Below are 17,929 nucleotides of genomic sequence, written 5' to 3'. Positions count from 1 at the left end.
AACGGCGACAACGCTCTGTGTAGGTTGTGTGGCTGGCATTTGGCTGGCATAGTGGCTTAGTACACCGCAAAACTATTGCCAAGTCCAACAACAGTCATAACGATTGCAAGAAATAAAGTTATTTTGCGACAACATGGCAAAGTAAAATGTATTTACAGCAAACCGTATCGAATGTGTGTGAACTTGCACTGTAATCGGCACGAATAGTCACGTGACCCCTTGTTTCTATTTTGTTTCGGTTGCGATTAGACGTTCTTTGAATCCTTGGCTATTCATCATTGTTCGTACAAAGCTAAATGTTTACGCGGTAATGCGCAATCACAATGCAACACAGCAAAATAAAAAAAGCATGCGAAATGAGCGGCAGTGACGTATGGTTACTTCCGGGCGAACAAGCGAAATTTTCTATTTCGGCAGATCCGAGCGACGAGCCAAGCGACACATCCATTTCTGGTCGTGCGAAGGCTTCGCGCGACGCGTGCCGCTGTCGCGTTCGCGCGAGTTTTCGCGTGCATGCGATTCAGCCTTTACAGCTGTCACATGCATGGCAGATATACATGTTCAGCTTTATGTTGAAAAAATCAAAAATCTACCATTTATGTTTGTCTAGCATGAAAAAGCAACACTAAAGAAAAATAAAAAAATGAACACAACACACTAAAAAAGCACGTCATTAAATTAACATATAATGCATATTCATTCTTCTATTGATGATAAAGTGGCCTTCAATAATAGTGCAAAGCCTGAACATTTAGGAAGGTGCTGTGTCTGGCAGTTAATATTTTGCAGAAGATTGAACCATTTAACCTGTAGTAATGCACATCTCGGCAGTGTGAGCTGGGCACTTAATTTTCTGGCTACTGCAACATGCGAAAAGTGCATCATGTGCATTCTCAACAACTTTGTGCAAAGCCAGGCTCAAGTATACGGCTGCCGTCCAATTTTTTTTTCCAAGCTTCAAAGCGCACAAATTGTAAACAATGCGCGTGTACTATGCAGAAATACCGCTTTTTCCGAGTTTCGAGATCTGTAGTGCAGTCTGATAACAAATTGTTGATTACCTATTTTCGTCTGACTGTTGCACAGCGCAATGGACACGCTCGGACATCAGCGCACTCAGCACTCTCGTAGGACGTAGTCCGGACATCACGCATTTCAAGGAAAGCACAAACCGGCGCCTACACCTCCAGTCGTACAGTAAACAAAAATGACGTGATGCTTGGGCTAAAGACACGTCGGCGGTGCCCATCAGCTTTTTCGGCGACGCTTGCATGTAGCACAACTTGCAGCACCGCAAAGCAGCAGAAAAAAAAAAAAAAAAGCGACGCGTTACGTGACGAATCTCATCACAGATGGAAGTGAGGAAACTTCGAAGAACCAAAACTACATAACTACCGTCGTAGACGAAATCCACAGGATAACGAGGACCAAATGAGCAGGCGTGCGGGCCACGGGCTGGCCGTCATCGACACCGATTACATGCGCTTACTCTCTGGCCGTGCAATTGCCCCTCTGCCGCGGCCCAAGTCACATAGACCTAATATCACGCCATCACGTAGTCTATCACCCATTCTAGGCATTATTCTTGCCACTGTACTGTCATTCGCAATTTCACTTCACGTAGTACTTCTAGTACACCTCGTATGTCAGCTTCGATTTGGCTACATGTGGCTACTGTTACAATACGACAATACCACACCACACATCCGCGGGAATCTCGGATCCGTCCGTCCGGCTTTTCCGGCATATCCCATAGAAAAAAAGCATCGGGGCTGTTGGACGTAAACCTGAACTCCACCGATCAGTCCGTCCGCCGTACCCCTGCTAAATTTTTCCGGAATCCGTCCTACTTTTCCTACGTATGCCGAAAAAAAACGTACCGGGTCGTCGGACGTACCATTAAAACCATCGACAGGGTCTGTCCGACTTACCTTTAGCCACAAGCTAGTTCAAAAAGATCAAAGTCATTGTTTGGGTCCTGCCCTGAACGTGAGTCACATCAATGACGGTAATGCGTCAGCTTTCTATTCTCATCACCATCTCCATTGGTTAGTTCAAAACGGTCAAAGTCGTTGTTTGGGTCGCGCCCTGAAACGTGAGTCCCATCAACGGTTATACTGCGCGCGTGCTGCGCGCTTAGCGTTTTTTTTTTTTTTTTTTATCGTGCGCAATGAAGCATTTTTGGCGCGGCAGGCCGTTTTCATGCTTGCAGCTAATCGCGTGCAAAGGGCGCGCACTGTCGCATGCGACCAGGGAGCCGTGGAGCGCGACCGATATCTCGTCCACCTTGACTATTCACCACATAGAGTAAGGCTAACTTAATTACGTTCACGTCAGCTGAGCCGCTGATTGGTTTAACGGTTTGCAACCAGCAGTCGCGAAGCTGGAAAATCGAGCAGTGGTCGAACGTCTCGCGACTGTCGCTTTTCGACCAAAACGGCCGCGCGAGTCGAAATTCAATTTTCATTTGTGGTTTTACCGCATGATTTGTACGCCTTCTGAGGAGAATAACCGCTACGGAATAATGTACGCTGCGTCCACCTGATCATATGGGCATTTTCATGAGGAAATTGCGACTGTCTCGAATATGGAAGGATGTGCCAGAGCGGGGGCTATGCATGGCAATAAACGCGGGCGCGTTAGGGTCGGGATGTGAAGGGTGATGATGATGGTAAGCTCTTTATTTACTCCCAAAGAAGGGGAACCAGCCGAAAGACTGGTTGCACTGCTTAGAGAAGGTCAGCAGGGATCCTTTGGGACTCTGCGGCCTCCAATGCGCGCAAAATGAGCTGGCGCTGTTGGGTGAGCTTGTTGGTACGCAGGAAGGACTCCCACGCATCCACTGTAAATGAATTGTCTGCGTTGTGTTGTGTACATGTCCACACCATGTGAATGCTGCAGGCGCACTAGGTATCTGTCGCCTTAGTAGCAAATTCCTTTCGACCGGAACTCGAAAGGCGGAGCGCTGCCAGAATTCGAAGGGGCACTTTGGACCAATCTGAAGTGCCGTGAAGCACCAAAAGCCTTTATAGCGTGGTGGAAACGCCTGGAGCAGATTCGACGCGAACGAACTTTCTAGAACGTCTTTTTAATTGGTTCTCAGAAAAGGAAAGTCGCAGTATCTGTCATACTTCTGTGGACACCTGAAATACGCTGTAAGGAATGGGAGAGCCTTGGTGGCTGTCTGGGTGATTCACAGCTATATTGTGGCAGATTTTGCTGAAGGCCAGAGAACAATGTGCCATTAAAGGCTTTCGTCCTAGTAGACACTCGCCAGCTGAGGCGACATCGAGTTATCTGTTTAATATGGTACCCATTGTAGTCGCATGGTATTGAAGTCTAGCTTACAATAGCAATGCGTTAGTCCAGGTAGGGACTCGAAACATTTTATCTGTGCAGAATAATAGTCATAGAAATGGAAAGCCACAGGTTCAGTAGGTGTCTTTTGGTGAGTGGGGCCGCACTCGAGAATCAGTCATGTTGAGATAGACAGGATTTCTTGCTGCTCATTTTTAATTTATAAGTATTTCATAGGAACATGCCTCTGCACTAGCTCGGCACACTTTTGGACAGTGCATTCCATTGCTGGACGGCATTTTTAGCTTGCACGCATAGATGCAGTGTGTTGTCTTCTGCTACTGCACATTTGTGTTGTAACTACTCGTTACCTGGACATTTTGTAAATTGTTCCTTTTGAAGACAACAGTGTCAACATAGATTTCATGGGATACATTGCAGCCAACTACAATGTTCTGGTGGAGGCAAAAAAAATTAATTCAAGGGTAATGCAGATAAAAGCCATATAATACTGATGTAATGCTTCTGTCAAGAGTTTATAGAGCAGGGTGCAGATATATTTGGAGCAATGTAAAAACTAGATTCATGGGAACTTGAGGTTAGCTAGTCGTATTTTGCATTGAACTGTGTTAATGGAAGTGACACATGGGACTTCTCAAAGAACTGAGAACTGAGCTGATGATAAAAAAATGTGAATTTTGCAAATATAGTTTTCGACTGAAAATCAAATATGCTTGGTATTTAATTCATATGCGCATCCGAAAAAATAATATTCGAAATTTCCCGAATGCTTAAAAAATTTGTGAATGCAACAAAAATATTCAACTTGACCACAGTTTTCCCTCACTGCGCACTTCACCGCAGTTCTTGACTGCACGGATTGTGCAGTGAAGCATTCTCAAAATGCAGCGGGGCCGTTTTGTGAACAAAGGACATTCCCTTTTGTGAAGAGGGCGTTCCCGATGGTGTGCGCAAAATGAAGATCTTGATGAAAACAGAAAAAACATTATTGTTACTTTGGTTTCATCTCAAGTGCAGGCAACTACCATGCAGGCATTCATCAGATAAAGCTTATGGGATGCAAACGGTCTTCAGTTTGTTCATGTCTATTTGATAATGTGAGCTTCCAATGAATTGGACAATTTTTCTAGTCCCTTAAGATTGAGTTAATGAAGTTACGGCATTCAGCATTGATATGACATTTACACCCACTTTCATGCAGGTCTTTCTTGTGAAAGAAATAAAATAAAATAAGAGTTTATAAAAGATTTTTCATTCAAGTGTACCCTTCTGTGCAATTCAAGATTAATTTTATTCGCAAATACCAAGTGAATATGAAATCATCAAGGCAAATAATATTCATTTTGAGTTTTTCGTGGTCTTTTCACTGATCATAATTCCATATAAGATTCAATATTCAAAGGTGTTTTTGTCATATTTGAATTTGATTCATATTCAAACTTTTCACTATTCACACACCTCTAATAAAAATGTATTGTGTGAAGTTCAGGAAGTGCTCACATTTCGCAGTGGAGAATAAGACAAAGGGGATAAAAAATGCATCTGTCACTTCATGGCAGCAGATACTCTATAGAAATATAGGCGGACAACTATAACCAATTTCTAGTAGCATAAAGCAGTGAAAGGTATCACCTCAATGTAACTCTAATATACCAGCTTGCATACACAGTACTTCTTTCTTGCAACTTCCTTACTAAATTACTTTCGTGCTCTCTGGCATCAGTTCTCTAATTTTCTTCTACCTATTCTCACTCTTTTTAAACTAGGTTACCCCAAGCTGTCTTTCAGCCCCTATGGACATCTGGCAATCTGCAGTGGCTTTGTGCACAAGCAGTTGAGGCACCTCAGAGCAGGTTTGATCTGTTGTATACCTACCCTGCATGAAAGAATACTAAATATCTAAGACATATAATGCTGCTGGTAATATTTGATGCCAAACATTGTGCCATAGCCATGAAAAATGAGGCTGAATGATTTTAATTAGTTATGTGCCCCAATACCAAACAATCTTGGACACTTCAATTTTCAAAGAACTAAATTTATTTCCAATTTTTTTTAAAACCTGGTACGATTTGCCAAAATCATTACAAAAGGAGAATGGACAGGGCACGTGATGCAAAGGCAAGACATCCAATGGTCATTAAAGATTACGAATTGCATTCCAAGGGAAATGAAAGGTTTGAAACAGTGCTAGCACACACAACCACAAAAGAAGACAAACAACGAGACACAAGCACTGTGTCTCGTCATTCACCTTCTTTTGTGGTTGTGTGTGTCAGCTCTGTTTCAAATTTTCCTATAGTCAAAGTTATCCAACTCGCCCAAAAAGAAGTGTTAAAGAAGGAGGTTTCGCCTGCCAAGGGGCCTTCAAAGGGTTTTGGGCTGCTCCCTTTGCATCTTCACTTCTGTGTTGCCAGGTCATGTGAAGTTTGGTTGTGCACTGTGTAATGTTGAAAAAGAGAAATGTATCTGAAAGGTTATCAAGCGGTAACTCAATGCATCTTCATGGACATGATGACTGCCATATTGTCAGCATTGTCTGTGCAATGTCCCTTAGCAAAATTGATCATGCCATTAGTCAAGATGTACAGATCTTTTTAAAAGTATAATTGAAGGTACTAGGGTAGTTTTAGGTAACAAAGTGAACAGATAAAATAAAGGAGACTGCTGATATACATAGCATATTCCGACAAACATTTTTGCTAGTGCCATAAGGTGTATAATGAAAAGTGTAGTGGTAGCTTTCGTTGTTTGCTTTATTTTTGCAATCATATTAAAAGCGGATCAAGCAAGACTAAAAAGAAAAGAAGCTATAATTTACTGAAAGGAAGAGAAGTAGGCTGCCATAATTAAGTTGATATGAACAAAGATAACTTTCTTGCATGATGCAGTGGCATAGTCACAAAATGTAGCAGAGTCAATTCAGATGCTCGAGGCAGCTACTATTCCAGCCACAATGAGGAAACGCTGCATAGCACTACCACTCGTACAGCCTTCATTTCTCTCATAAAACTAAATTTTAAATTTCTGCTTAAACTGAGAGTCCTGCCCTCATTACTGCCACCAAGTGGTGATGTCTACCAGAAAATGAATTTTTATACTCACCTTTAATAGTAGGCTGCCCTTACCAGTTTGAAGTATTGCAGCTTTTATAAGCATTGAACATTTTTAAAATGGAAATTATTTTCAGGGATCCAAACAAATCAACACTTTTCTATCAAATGTAAAATAAGATTTTTTGCTTTAACACCGACCACAGCTTAATGGTCTTTTCACAAAACTGGCTGGCAATTTCAAGCAAAATTTTGTGTGGATGTCAGAAGGAGAGAAGCATCTAAAAGGAAACTATCAGATTTCCTACCTGCTACAGTGCCTCAGTGGTCAGGGTACCCAAGTATTGTGTTGGAGTACCTGGGCTTGAATCTGGCCACGGTGGCTGTGTTTTGATAGAGGTGAAACAGGGGCTCTGTACTATGCGATGCTAGTGCACATCAAAAAACTCCAAGTGGTCAAAATTATCCGGAGTTCTGCACTGTAGCATCCCCCATCGCCTGAGACATTTGGGGGCGTTAAACTCTGCATGACCACAATCAAAGTGCCCCTTGGTATATGAATATCAGGATTGTAGTAATATGATATCTGTCGTTTAATTCATACAAACCTTGCAGGGCTGGCACTGGAAAAATTTTAGATTGTGCCGTCTTGCAAGCGTAGCAACTGTAGGTGCACTTAATTCAGAAAGTGCAATGTATAATTTCTTTGGGTGGCATGGTAGAAAGCAAATTACATTGCAGGCAAAGTTGCAAGCTAGGAACCTGCACAGCAATGTTTCTTTCTTGTGTTCACATGAATATTTAATTTTAATTCACTTTGTTCCAGGCCTACCAGTATCAGACTGTGAAATTTGTCATATGGCATTGTTTTGACCACATCAACATCTCAAGGTGAGCCCTTGCCTTAAGGTCTTAAGGTGACCCTTTGCCTAGCAATGCAGAGGTGAAATGGGTAGCTTGGTATCTTGTGCTTCTATACCTCAAAAAACAGAAGTGTGGGCAAGCAAGAATTATCCCACATAATTGCAGTGCAAAAACGACGACCACCAAGGAAAGGAAGCACACACGACATAGTGTTTCCTTTCCTTGGTGGTCCTCTTTTTTTGTACTGCAGTTATATTGAAGAATAACTAACTTGCCCAAAAGCTAGCTTTACTAATGGCAAGAATTAATTCAACAAAGAGGAAACCCATCCTATTTTGTAACCCGAAGTTGTAGAAATGCTCTTAATGGTTAGGATAAACCCATGAACAGCCATTTTCTGTTGACAAGGGCTCTTGTATGTCTGCATCACTGTGACAACTTCGTTCGCCATGTTGTCTTGTGTAAATTATTTTCTCAAAAATGAAGTAGTGGCCATGGTGCCATATGGCACTTGACAGCAACACCCCCTTTCAAGATTGTCCAAGATATGTGGGACAAGTTTTGCAACCAGCTTTGGTGCCATCTGCCATGGTAAACACATTGTAGTAGAAAAGCCTGTGCAGCTCCTTATAATCAATTTTTGAGGCTTTTCAGGCATTTTTTCTAGTTCATTGAAGGCCACAATAATACGAATTTTTGCATTCAGTAGCGATATGACTGCTCCACCTAGTTTTATTAAAGTCCTTGTACAAAAAAAATGTGACCATATGGAATCCTGTGTATAATTTTTACTGAATATTCCAGTTGGGTGTACACATTTGTGTGATTCTAGTTCATTTAATTTGCAAATACCATGCGAGTTCTGGAATAAACAAGGCAAGCAGTGGTCGCTATTCTTAAATTTTTTCATTTTTATTTCTGTTTAGGTATTTGATATTCGATTCAATATTAGGGGGCCTTTTCCACATATCCACATTCAGGAGCTGCAATATTTTCACTTCTCAACTATTAATCCACCAAATTTTTCAATCTCGGCCATTATGTGGCGATTAGCCATCCACGATTGTTTCCCTCACCTACACCTATTTCAAAGCTCTAATTGTGCACTGGTTGTTGGTTCTGTGCTCTTCATAACCTTGGCCTGCTAGCTGCAATACTGTCAACTTGCACTTTCTTCATACTTCTAACCTGCAACCCCCCCCATCCGCTTTCACACCCTTCCATGGTAGTGCAGTGGTTACGTGCTTAACTGCTGTGCCTTATTAAGGATGCGGATTGCATTATGGCTGTGGCAGCCAGCCTTCATTTGAGGTGAAAAGTAAGGAACCCATGTGCTGCGCTTTATCAGTGCACATTAAAGAACCGAACTGGTAAAAATGTTTGGAGATCTTAACTATGACGTCTCGCCACCTGAGTCACTTTGGGACATATATCCCCGTTAACCTAACCTGCCCTACTCTCCTCTTGATGCTAAATCCTGTACTTAGTTTTTGTTTTTACTACTTTTTTAATCAACAAACACAGTGAAGCAACAAAGGCCCTCTAAGGATGCCCACCAACCAACGGCACTGACTTGTGCTGGTCAAACTTGCACCTGCCACAGCTACTAGTGAGTGCTTGGCAGGGGATTGCAATGTTGTGAGAAATAGTACTACTAGTTTTATTCCATTGACAGTAGGGCCTCCTTTAAAAATTTGCCAGTTCATTCTAGTATTTTTAGTATAGTCAGTTGCCTATCACAAAATATTTTGCTATTTGTCCAGCTAGCCACAAGTGCTTAAGTTTTGCTTTTTGCCCAGTTAGCCAAAATACTTTGGTTTTATTGATTGGGACTTATTATAGGGCTATGTGAAAGTTTAGAACATTCAGGTAATGAATTGGCTGAACATGAAAAATAAATTGGCTAACAGATGAAACTGTGCAAGTTCGAATTTATTTAAAAGAAATCAAATATGATCACAAGTTTTCAAATAATTTTAACAATAGATGCGATGCTCAAATTGAACACGGCTGTATAGAAAATAAAAGACATGGTAATTTGTGTTACACGTGCAAGATATCGCACTTCAGAAATCTTGCCATGTTTTGTCCCGAGTTCAGATAAGCAGGAAATTTGGTCTTTGTGGATGTGTAGGACATTCAGGGAGTTTTAGGAGTGAAAGCGTGATGCAAATTAAATTGAATAACAAATATATTCAAAAACATTTCAGTTTCAGATATATTTGCTCACAACTCAATTTTAGGGTAATATTTAACAATAATTGTCTGTTTTTCTGCATACACTTTTTTTTCAAGTACTTATAAGGGCATTCCTAGATGGCTACTTTCAGTGAGTTCCACCCATATTTCTGCCAGACAATTTCAAGAACCCCTGCCATAGTCTCAAAATGGATTCTTTTAAATTTGCTCTTTGCTGCCTTAACATATTCTGAAATGATCCAGCTATTTTTGTTTTTAATTTTTTTTATTAATGTATCACCTTTACCTGCTTTGTTTCTGTGTTGCACATTATTATGATGTCTGCTGCTATTTCGCTACTGTTGAAGGTTGTGCAAGTTTCTTGCTGCTTTTTGTTTCTTTCTTATGAAAGACAATGCAGCTGCATTGCATTGGTGCTCAATCAGTGCAACTGTACTAAATTCATGCCCACTGGAGGTGGTTAAGTGGTTCAAGGGGTTTAACATGCAAGAGACACGTGGAGCACTGGAAATTTTGATCACCTGGGGTTCTTTAATGCGCACTGACATCACACCGTTAATGGGTGTTTTTGATTTTCACTTCCATCAATTGGCTACTGCAGCCAAAATTTGATCCCACATCCTTTTCCACAGTAGTTCAGTGCCTTAGCCACTACACCTCAGCAGCAGGGCCTTATTGGAGCTCTATTTGGAAAGCTGCAAGGTTGAGTTTCTAGTGCTGGCCTATCCGAATGCAGAGCCAGGCATGCTCTGTGGCACAGCTCTGGTGCATTGGTCAGGTTGCTTGGGTCTGAGATTGAGTTTTTCTTTTCTGGTGGTATGAAAATTGGCTTATGCACTTGTGTGGCCAAATACAATCCTGTTAAGAAAGTGGCTCATTTGTTCTTCATGGATCCTTTATTGTTTGGTTACATTTTGACTCCTGTGCCTGTGGTAGCCCTTAAATCAATTTGCCCATTTTGCCTGGATTGCTGCCAGTAGAAATTATTTAAACTAGGCTGTTCTGTCATTGTCAATTAGTATATATTGATAAGCTCTCACAAAAATATTAGGGTGAAAGCATTTATTGGCTCATACTCACGGCGTCAGGCATTCTGTCCCACTATAGCTGACATCATCAACTGAAACAAATAAATTCATCATCTGAAATGCACATAATTCTCCTTCTCTACTATAAGAAAGATAGCTAAAAATAAATAATTCATGTCTCCACAGAGAATCGAAGCTCCATTTCTTTAATCCCCAGCCAAGTGCTTTAACCAACTGTGCGATGCCTGGGATCGTGAAATACACATCATAATTCTGTATAGCTTAGGGATCATGGTAGCGATGGCAATGAAGCTGCAATTAGTGATAATGACAATGATGACATTAGCAGTGATAATGACGGTGCATTTAGATGTTAATGATAAGGAGAGTAAATGTGATGCACCATGTGCGCCAGCAACACTTAGGCTTTTGCATTTCTACAGTGTAGATTCCACAGTGCTCTCTGAATCCTTGGCTTTGTGATACTTTTACGCCTACTTTTAGGTTTATATATGGGTCTGTTTTGATGATGGCACAACTAGCCTTGACCCTTGTGCTTGTGACTTGAGTGTGCTTGCAAGGCAGAAAGCTTTGCTGGAAGTGATGTTCTGATTTGAAAAGAACACTGACTGTTCTGCAGTCTGTAGTTTATCCCACTTTTTGGTAGAAGTACTTGAGGTGCAAGTTTCAAGAATGAGTTTTGTCCTCACTTTCCAGGTGTTTTGGCGTCTCTTTATCTCCTAGCTGGTAGCTTCACAATGTCTTGAGCTCAGCTGGAAGTCCAACTGGATCTTAGACCTTGCATAGCACAGCTGCATATTTCTTCTCTCAAATGGACTGCTTGAATATAGATGTAAAAATGTTGGGTGAAATTATTGTCAGTAGTTTTTCCCTTTTTGTTAAGCACTGGATGAATGTTAGAGCATCTTCCATGAAGCATGATAGTGGCCTGTGCCACTGTTCTCAGTGCATACAAAGGAAGCCAACAGCCGCTCACAGCAAGAAAATATGGTGGTTTTGATTAATCAGAATACAGCTGTTTATTAGTAATTGTCGTGTCTGTAGTCACTATACGAATGGTGTCTAAGTTGCAAACTTAAAAATTGCGGATAAATGTGCAATGACTGAAATTAAAATCATTTAAAAAGTTGTAGTAGCAGCAATTTTTGGGCATAGCAACCACAGGGATAATTAAAAGGGAAAAAAAATTGCAAAATTCAGTATTCCCAGTACCACATAGCTTTATGTGTAGCTTCTGAGTGGCATCACAATGCATTAGCACCTAAAAAGCCACTTTTCAACAATCAGTTTTCCAACTGGAATAACCAAATAGTTCTGGTCACTGTAGCTCAGTTTGTAGAGCACTGAACTTGGAGGTCGGGATTTTGCATCTGAACAGCGGGATATGGTTGTTTTATTCTCTTGCTTTCTCATCAGTTATCCTTATGATTACATTATTATTTGAAATTGATGAACAAAAAATTCCTTATGCTTTCCTTGGCATCAGTGGCTGTTAGCTCTGTTTGGTAAGCCTCCACAAGCTTGCTACCAGATGATGGATGACTGCAGGACAGAGGAAAGTACTAAATGTGACAATACTTCAAAGGTCCTCAGAACATACTCCATATTAGGACGCTTTATATATACCTCAGCAATTGCAGAGAATCGTTTCTGGATCCTTCAGCTGAAAATATTTTTGTAGCAGAGCTACAGCCGTTGCCCAGTCAAGTGATTTTGAGACTTCTCTTTCTGTACATGGACCCCTCACAAGGCTGCTTCTGCTCCTGCGTGGTTTACTAGCCTCCATAAGCAAAGTTGTTCTCCAATTTCGGCAGGGGGCACAAGTATGTCAGCTTTCTGCATAAAAAGAATTGCCTCGTTTTTTCTCTTTTTCTGATGAAGACCTTCACCTGGATAGGTAGTGTCATACTGCATTACATATGACTGCTTTGTGTGTTTTTTGTAGCCTAAAATTGTTCACAGACGTATTGCTCATTCTTGAGTTTGGTAAGTTCATGGTCATCATTAGATCTGCACTGGCTCTGCTGTGGATATTGCACTAGGGAAGCAAGCTGATCTTTGGGCATGTGCAGGCAGTGGTTCATCACACTTTGCACTGCACACAATTGTAAGCCCTGCAGTACATGAAGCATGGCAGCGAATGCAAGCTGTGATCTCAAAATTGAGTTACATAGTAAATTTTACAAAACTGGCTTTCCCTGCATATTTTAAAATGCATAAACATCAGCTAGGTGAGGTTATAAGAATGGCCACAGCAGAGTATACATGGACCTATCTGACCAGGATTAGAAATTATGTTTTTGTGTGCATTTTCAAAGATCAAAGCCACGATGAAAAAGCATGCGTGCAGCAAGCAGAGAGTATGCCATGATAGAAATGTAATCCTCTGCTATGCCTGCCTTTGACCCAGAAAGATGGGCCAAAGGATGCCATTCCCTGTGAATGGCATGAGAAAGTTGGCTTTGCTGAAGGACATGTGAAAGGGCTTTATTTGAGTTTTCTACACTCCTCAGGGCACACATGGCTCTAGTATTCTGCTGTGACCATCATATATAGTCGTCAGGAGCACTTGAAGAAATCTTCAAAACCTCTGCATGTAGCTTTTTAATGAGCAATTGCATAGCATGGCACAGCAATCCCTGGTGTAAGAGCAAATCTGGGTTACTAAGTGCATTAAGCGCACATTGTAATTCATTGCGTTCACCACCCTTGGTGCATAGCAGTTGATGGCAGACGGTAGTTGCTGACTGGCAGGCAAGGTACTAACCATCCATAGTGCTAACTGACATAAAATAACCATTAGACAAGTCTGAATAGAACAAGCTGTCAGGCTAGTTGGTGCTGATTCCTTGTGGTTGACAGTGTTCAGACATACAGAGGACAGAAACAAGAAAGATGCCTGTGCCATCACCTTTTCTGTTTCTGTCCACTATCTGCATGTCTAAGTAATGTCAACCACAATGACAAGGCTGATTTTGCCAAGAGCTGCTAACTTAGGCCTTACCATTCAGATCAGAGGGTGAGGCTAGAATCCAGCAATCCAGGGCCCATGCATTCTGAGTCAGATATGCTACTTTAGGCCATGCGGGCACATTCATATGGCTTGGTTGACCAGAGCTTTATATCTCTGTCGGATGGCCTTTTGCATAGCACTGTAGTAAACAGTGTATGATATTTGAGAGGAAAAAAAATTAAGGGATTAGTAATTAGATGAGCAGAAAAGTGCGTATACGTGAGTAAGACTCCGCAAGGAGAGCTGGCAAATGGGAATCGTTGATACTGTTGCATCATATCCCTAAAAGCGTCGCTTAAATGTCCCTCTAAGTTTTCATCCTCTTACCACAAGCCACTGAAGTGGGGTCTTGCAGTAGAGCATCTGCCTCATTTTCAGAAGGTACTGGGTCAATATCTAGCACTATCAGTGCACATTTCCAATGTGCACGATTCCCTTCACTGATATTGGTTATTTGAAGCTAGATTGCTTGAGGAAATGGTTTGGAAAAAAAACTGTGCTCACTGGCCAGTCACTTGTTTTGCTTTCAAACAACTTAAATTTGCTTTATGCAGTGAAGCTAATTTGCGTCTTTTTCTCATGAAGCAATGGCCTTCTGACAGAGCATACACCTCACATTCAGATGGTGTCACTGGGTAGTCATCGGTTTTAACATGATAGCGTTTTAAAGGCCCCAATACTCAGAAAATCCGCCATCGACATTGGTGTTTGAATGGGCACTGGTGATCCTCATTTTCTGCTCTGAAATATTTTTGGGACATATCACAAATAAGTCAGTGAGGTCTTTGAAAGCTCCTACTTTCAAGAATTGATGTAGAATTAGCAGATTAAATTGTTTTAGTACTTGTATTGTCTTAACCACAGATAAAAATGTCAGGGAGATTATATCTGGAGGAAACAGCCAGATAGGAAACATTTCAAGATGTAAAACAGAAAGATGACATTTTTTATCAGTCACTTAATGTGGCATAACGCAGTTTGAAAGAACTTTTGTCAGTGCAGATTTCTGAGAGTGGTCTCGTGTAGTTTCTAGCTTAAGCCAGCACCGGTTTAAACAGGTGAATCTGCATTTAAAAGTATTCTGTGTTTAGGGCATGCTCAATTTAAATGCATAAATGATCAATGGCTTCTTTCAACATGACCTCTGAAATTATCTGTCAATATGTTACTTAACTGCATAGTACTCAAACTTAAGGTTAGGGCTAAGATATTTGCAGCATGAGTGTTTGATCATATATTAAGTGGCTTATTTAAATTAAGTGATGGCTTTTCACTCACTTATTGTTGAAACTACAGGTACTGCCTTTTGAAGAAATAAAGAAGTCGCATCATCTTGGTAATTGAGCATGCAACATTACACTGGGGCCTCAGAGTGACTCAGAAGTGTACGGAGTCAATGCAAATATACGATATACTTAGCTAACAAGAGTGCATAAAAATTAACACAGAGAGAATATGAAGACAATACAAGCTCTCATTCAAGTTTTTCTTAACTCGAGAAAGCAAACACCAAGCAAAAAAGTAGAAAACAAGAAAAAAGCTAATGAGACAACAAATGACCGACATAAAAATATAAAAATGAGTAATAGTAATAGAAACAACAAAAATAAAAGTAAAGAAATATGCACCAAGGCATCCAGCATACATGCTGCAAACAAGCATTCATGAGTCCACAACATTGTGTACAATGAACACACATAGAGTTCAAATCTTCAATCTATCAGCCAACATAAGCAGACCTTAAAAAGCCCAATTCTATCTATGACACCACTGGAGACGGTCAACTGGTGTCCATATTACCATGATAACCTATGAAAAAGCCTCCATATCTTTCACCAGTTTACGACTGCTCTGCCACATTAAGTGACAGAAAAAATGTCACATTCTGTTTTTAGTTTTCAAACATTTCCTATCTGTAATTAGCTAATGGGCGAACATTAGCTTCGTTGCTTTTGTGATTCTGCCAACCTACTCAGATTTGCATGTTTCATTATTGGCTAGGTAACAGAAGCAAAGTTGAAGCGACAGGCATCATTCTGTGTGACCCTCATGCAGTGAAACTGGCAATGGCTTGCAATGCAATATACTTAAAATATCCAAATCCATGTCCTACAGCGGAATATTTATTTATAAATATTGACCCATTTCATTACTCACTGTTTACTTTCTTGAAAACATACTGTGATGTGTAGGCAACCCATCTTGAAAGAATCACAGCAGGAAGGGTAATGCTTGTGGGAAAAAGGTGAATGATTCAGCACCCTTAGTTGTCCATCTAATAGGTCTCTTGGCCACATCCTCATTTTTCTCTGATCTTACTTGATGCCCTGTGGTTCTGTGTAGTTAAACATTATTATATATTTTGATGATTTGACCTAAAAAAATAATTTCTGTTGCAGGTCAGCACTGAAGACATCCACTTGGATATGTCACAAGAGTGGAATCAGTTACAAGCACAGGCTTCGATGGAAAAACCAAGCGACTGCTATGGCTTTAAAATATTAGACGTTTACAGCCTAGCAACACAAGACTCTAGCGAATCAAAACTGACTCTAAAAGTCGTAGCCAAAGAAACGTGTGCATACAAGCCACCACTAAGTCCCGGAAAGCTCACCATTAAAATGGAGCCGAGTTCTCCAGACACACAAGCCAGTCACAAGCCATTTCAACTACCTAAAAAGGAGCCCAGATCTGTCAATGCTGGCACTCTCCCTTCTAACTGCACTGAAAAAACATGTGTTGTTACCATGTTCCGGCTTAATGACCACCTTATGCCGAAGGGTGTTGTTGACATGACTTCTGTAAACGACAAAGATCTCTTTGTATTCGCCAAATCGTCGAAGGTTAGGCTAGCGCCTGACAAGGTTGTGCCCATGGGCACATGCCAAGTTGCGGCACCTAACAAAGTGCCATTATCACAAGTGTCGGAAGAAACTCGGCATTTAATCAAAGAGCTTAAAAATCACTTGGATAATATGCGCAAAAGATACCAGTAATCAAGTTCATAAAAGACACCACAACCAGTTTTCATGATACATATGTACAGGACAGTACGTTCATTTGTGATCTTTTTCTAAGCCAAACTATATATAGTGAAGAAAAAAACCTATATTACTGATTAGTCGGCAAGTTTCCTTATTGATCTCGAGGACCTAGAACTGCTGGGTGCGGTTCTTTACATTTGTTGTATTTAAACATCTCATACCTAAAATATTTGGTGTACATATATTTTGGTGTACGTATTTTTATGAAGTGTGCAATTTTGTAAATAAAATATTCTGTTAGCTTTGTTTTGTGAGTGTGGCTAATATTCCTCATATAAGAATTTCTTTTGCATCTTCAGTTGCATGTTCTGAACATTTCAGAGCTCTCATGACTGTTTTGTTCATTCAAATTAGTTTTATTCAATTTTTTCTATTTGGCAACAGGACCGCATCATTTTGCGCGCCCTCAGAAAGGAGCTAGCTATCTCTTTACATACCATAGTACCACAGAGAAAACTGGCATTTTTTTATTGTTCTTTCATTTTTGACTGGGAAAACGGTACTGGCTATATTACCGCAGAGAACACCAAGATAAAGCTGAATAAATATACTATTTATGATATGCCTTTGAAATGGACATATTTGGTATTAATATGAAATTTTGCTTCTGAAATTAAACTTATTGTATAAATGAAAATGCTTGTTTTATTGCATAAAGCATCTCCGGATATCAATGCTAAAATTGCCAAATAACTCAAGCTACAAAAAAGCTGCTGCATTATAGAAATCTTGTTTTGGGGATGTCATAAAAGGAATTTTTGCTTTCAGTTATTTCAACTGACAAATTCTGAAAAATATAAGCACATTAATGAACCTAAATATTCTGATGATGCCCAATTAAAGAACAAAAGTAACACTGCAATCCACAAGTAAAATATAAATTGAAAAATCTAGCATAGGTGGCAGCAGAACGCAGGAATATATCGAAAAGTATCTTTATATTATCATGGAAATGTGGAGGATCGAAGTGACTAAAAGCAAACAATAAAAATAGTTTCACTGCACTAATTTTTTCAAGCACAGCAGAAAATGCTCAATAACTAAGGCTACCATGCCTCAGGTAAAAGACAATTATATATATACAACCAGCAAAGATCAAAATACCTTGTGGACATTAGCTGGAGGAGAAAGTAACCAGAAAACAAGTTGGCATGTAGAGATGCAGTCATAGAAGCTCAATGACATTTTTGAAAAGGAGCAGGCAATTAGATAATGTTTTTTTTTGCGCTGAGAACTTTTTTAATTGGACATTGCATTTTTTTTTCATTGATTGGTCCTTATCAGTATTTGCACATACTTATTCACATTGACTAGGATGTTATTCCTGCTGCTAAGAAAAAGAGCCAAACAAAATGTTAAATTTGGCACCTGTCTACTTCATCGCAAGTC

General features: G+C 40.3%; 1 long non-coding RNA gene across 2 annotated transcripts; it reads left to right on the top strand.

Moving 5' to 3' along the window:
* The first annotated feature begins 1,731 nt into the window (after positions 1–1,731).
* LOC146173267 (uncharacterized) lies at positions 1,732–16,774 on the top strand. 2 transcript variants are annotated; one of them, XR_014701786.1, is made up of 4 exons: positions 1,732–1,989; positions 5,085–5,171; positions 7,198–7,262; positions 15,896–16,774. It is a non-coding gene; the product is annotated as an uncharacterized LOC146173267 (long non-coding RNA). The 2 variants fall into 2 exon arrangements; XR_014701787.1 differs by having other exon boundaries at positions 1,732–2,095.
* Positions 16,775–17,929: the final 1,155 nt, after the last annotated feature.

This window comes from Amblyomma maculatum, chromosome 11 (genome assembly GCF_055883805.1).
Source record: "Amblyomma maculatum isolate TAMU_Amacu chromosome 11, ASM5588380v1, whole genome shotgun sequence".
NCBI classification, from domain to species: Eukaryota; Metazoa; Arthropoda; class Arachnida; order Ixodida; family Ixodidae; genus Amblyomma; species Amblyomma maculatum.
Note: the sequence above shows the minus strand (reverse complement) of the source record. Positions and strands in the feature narration are given on the sequence as shown.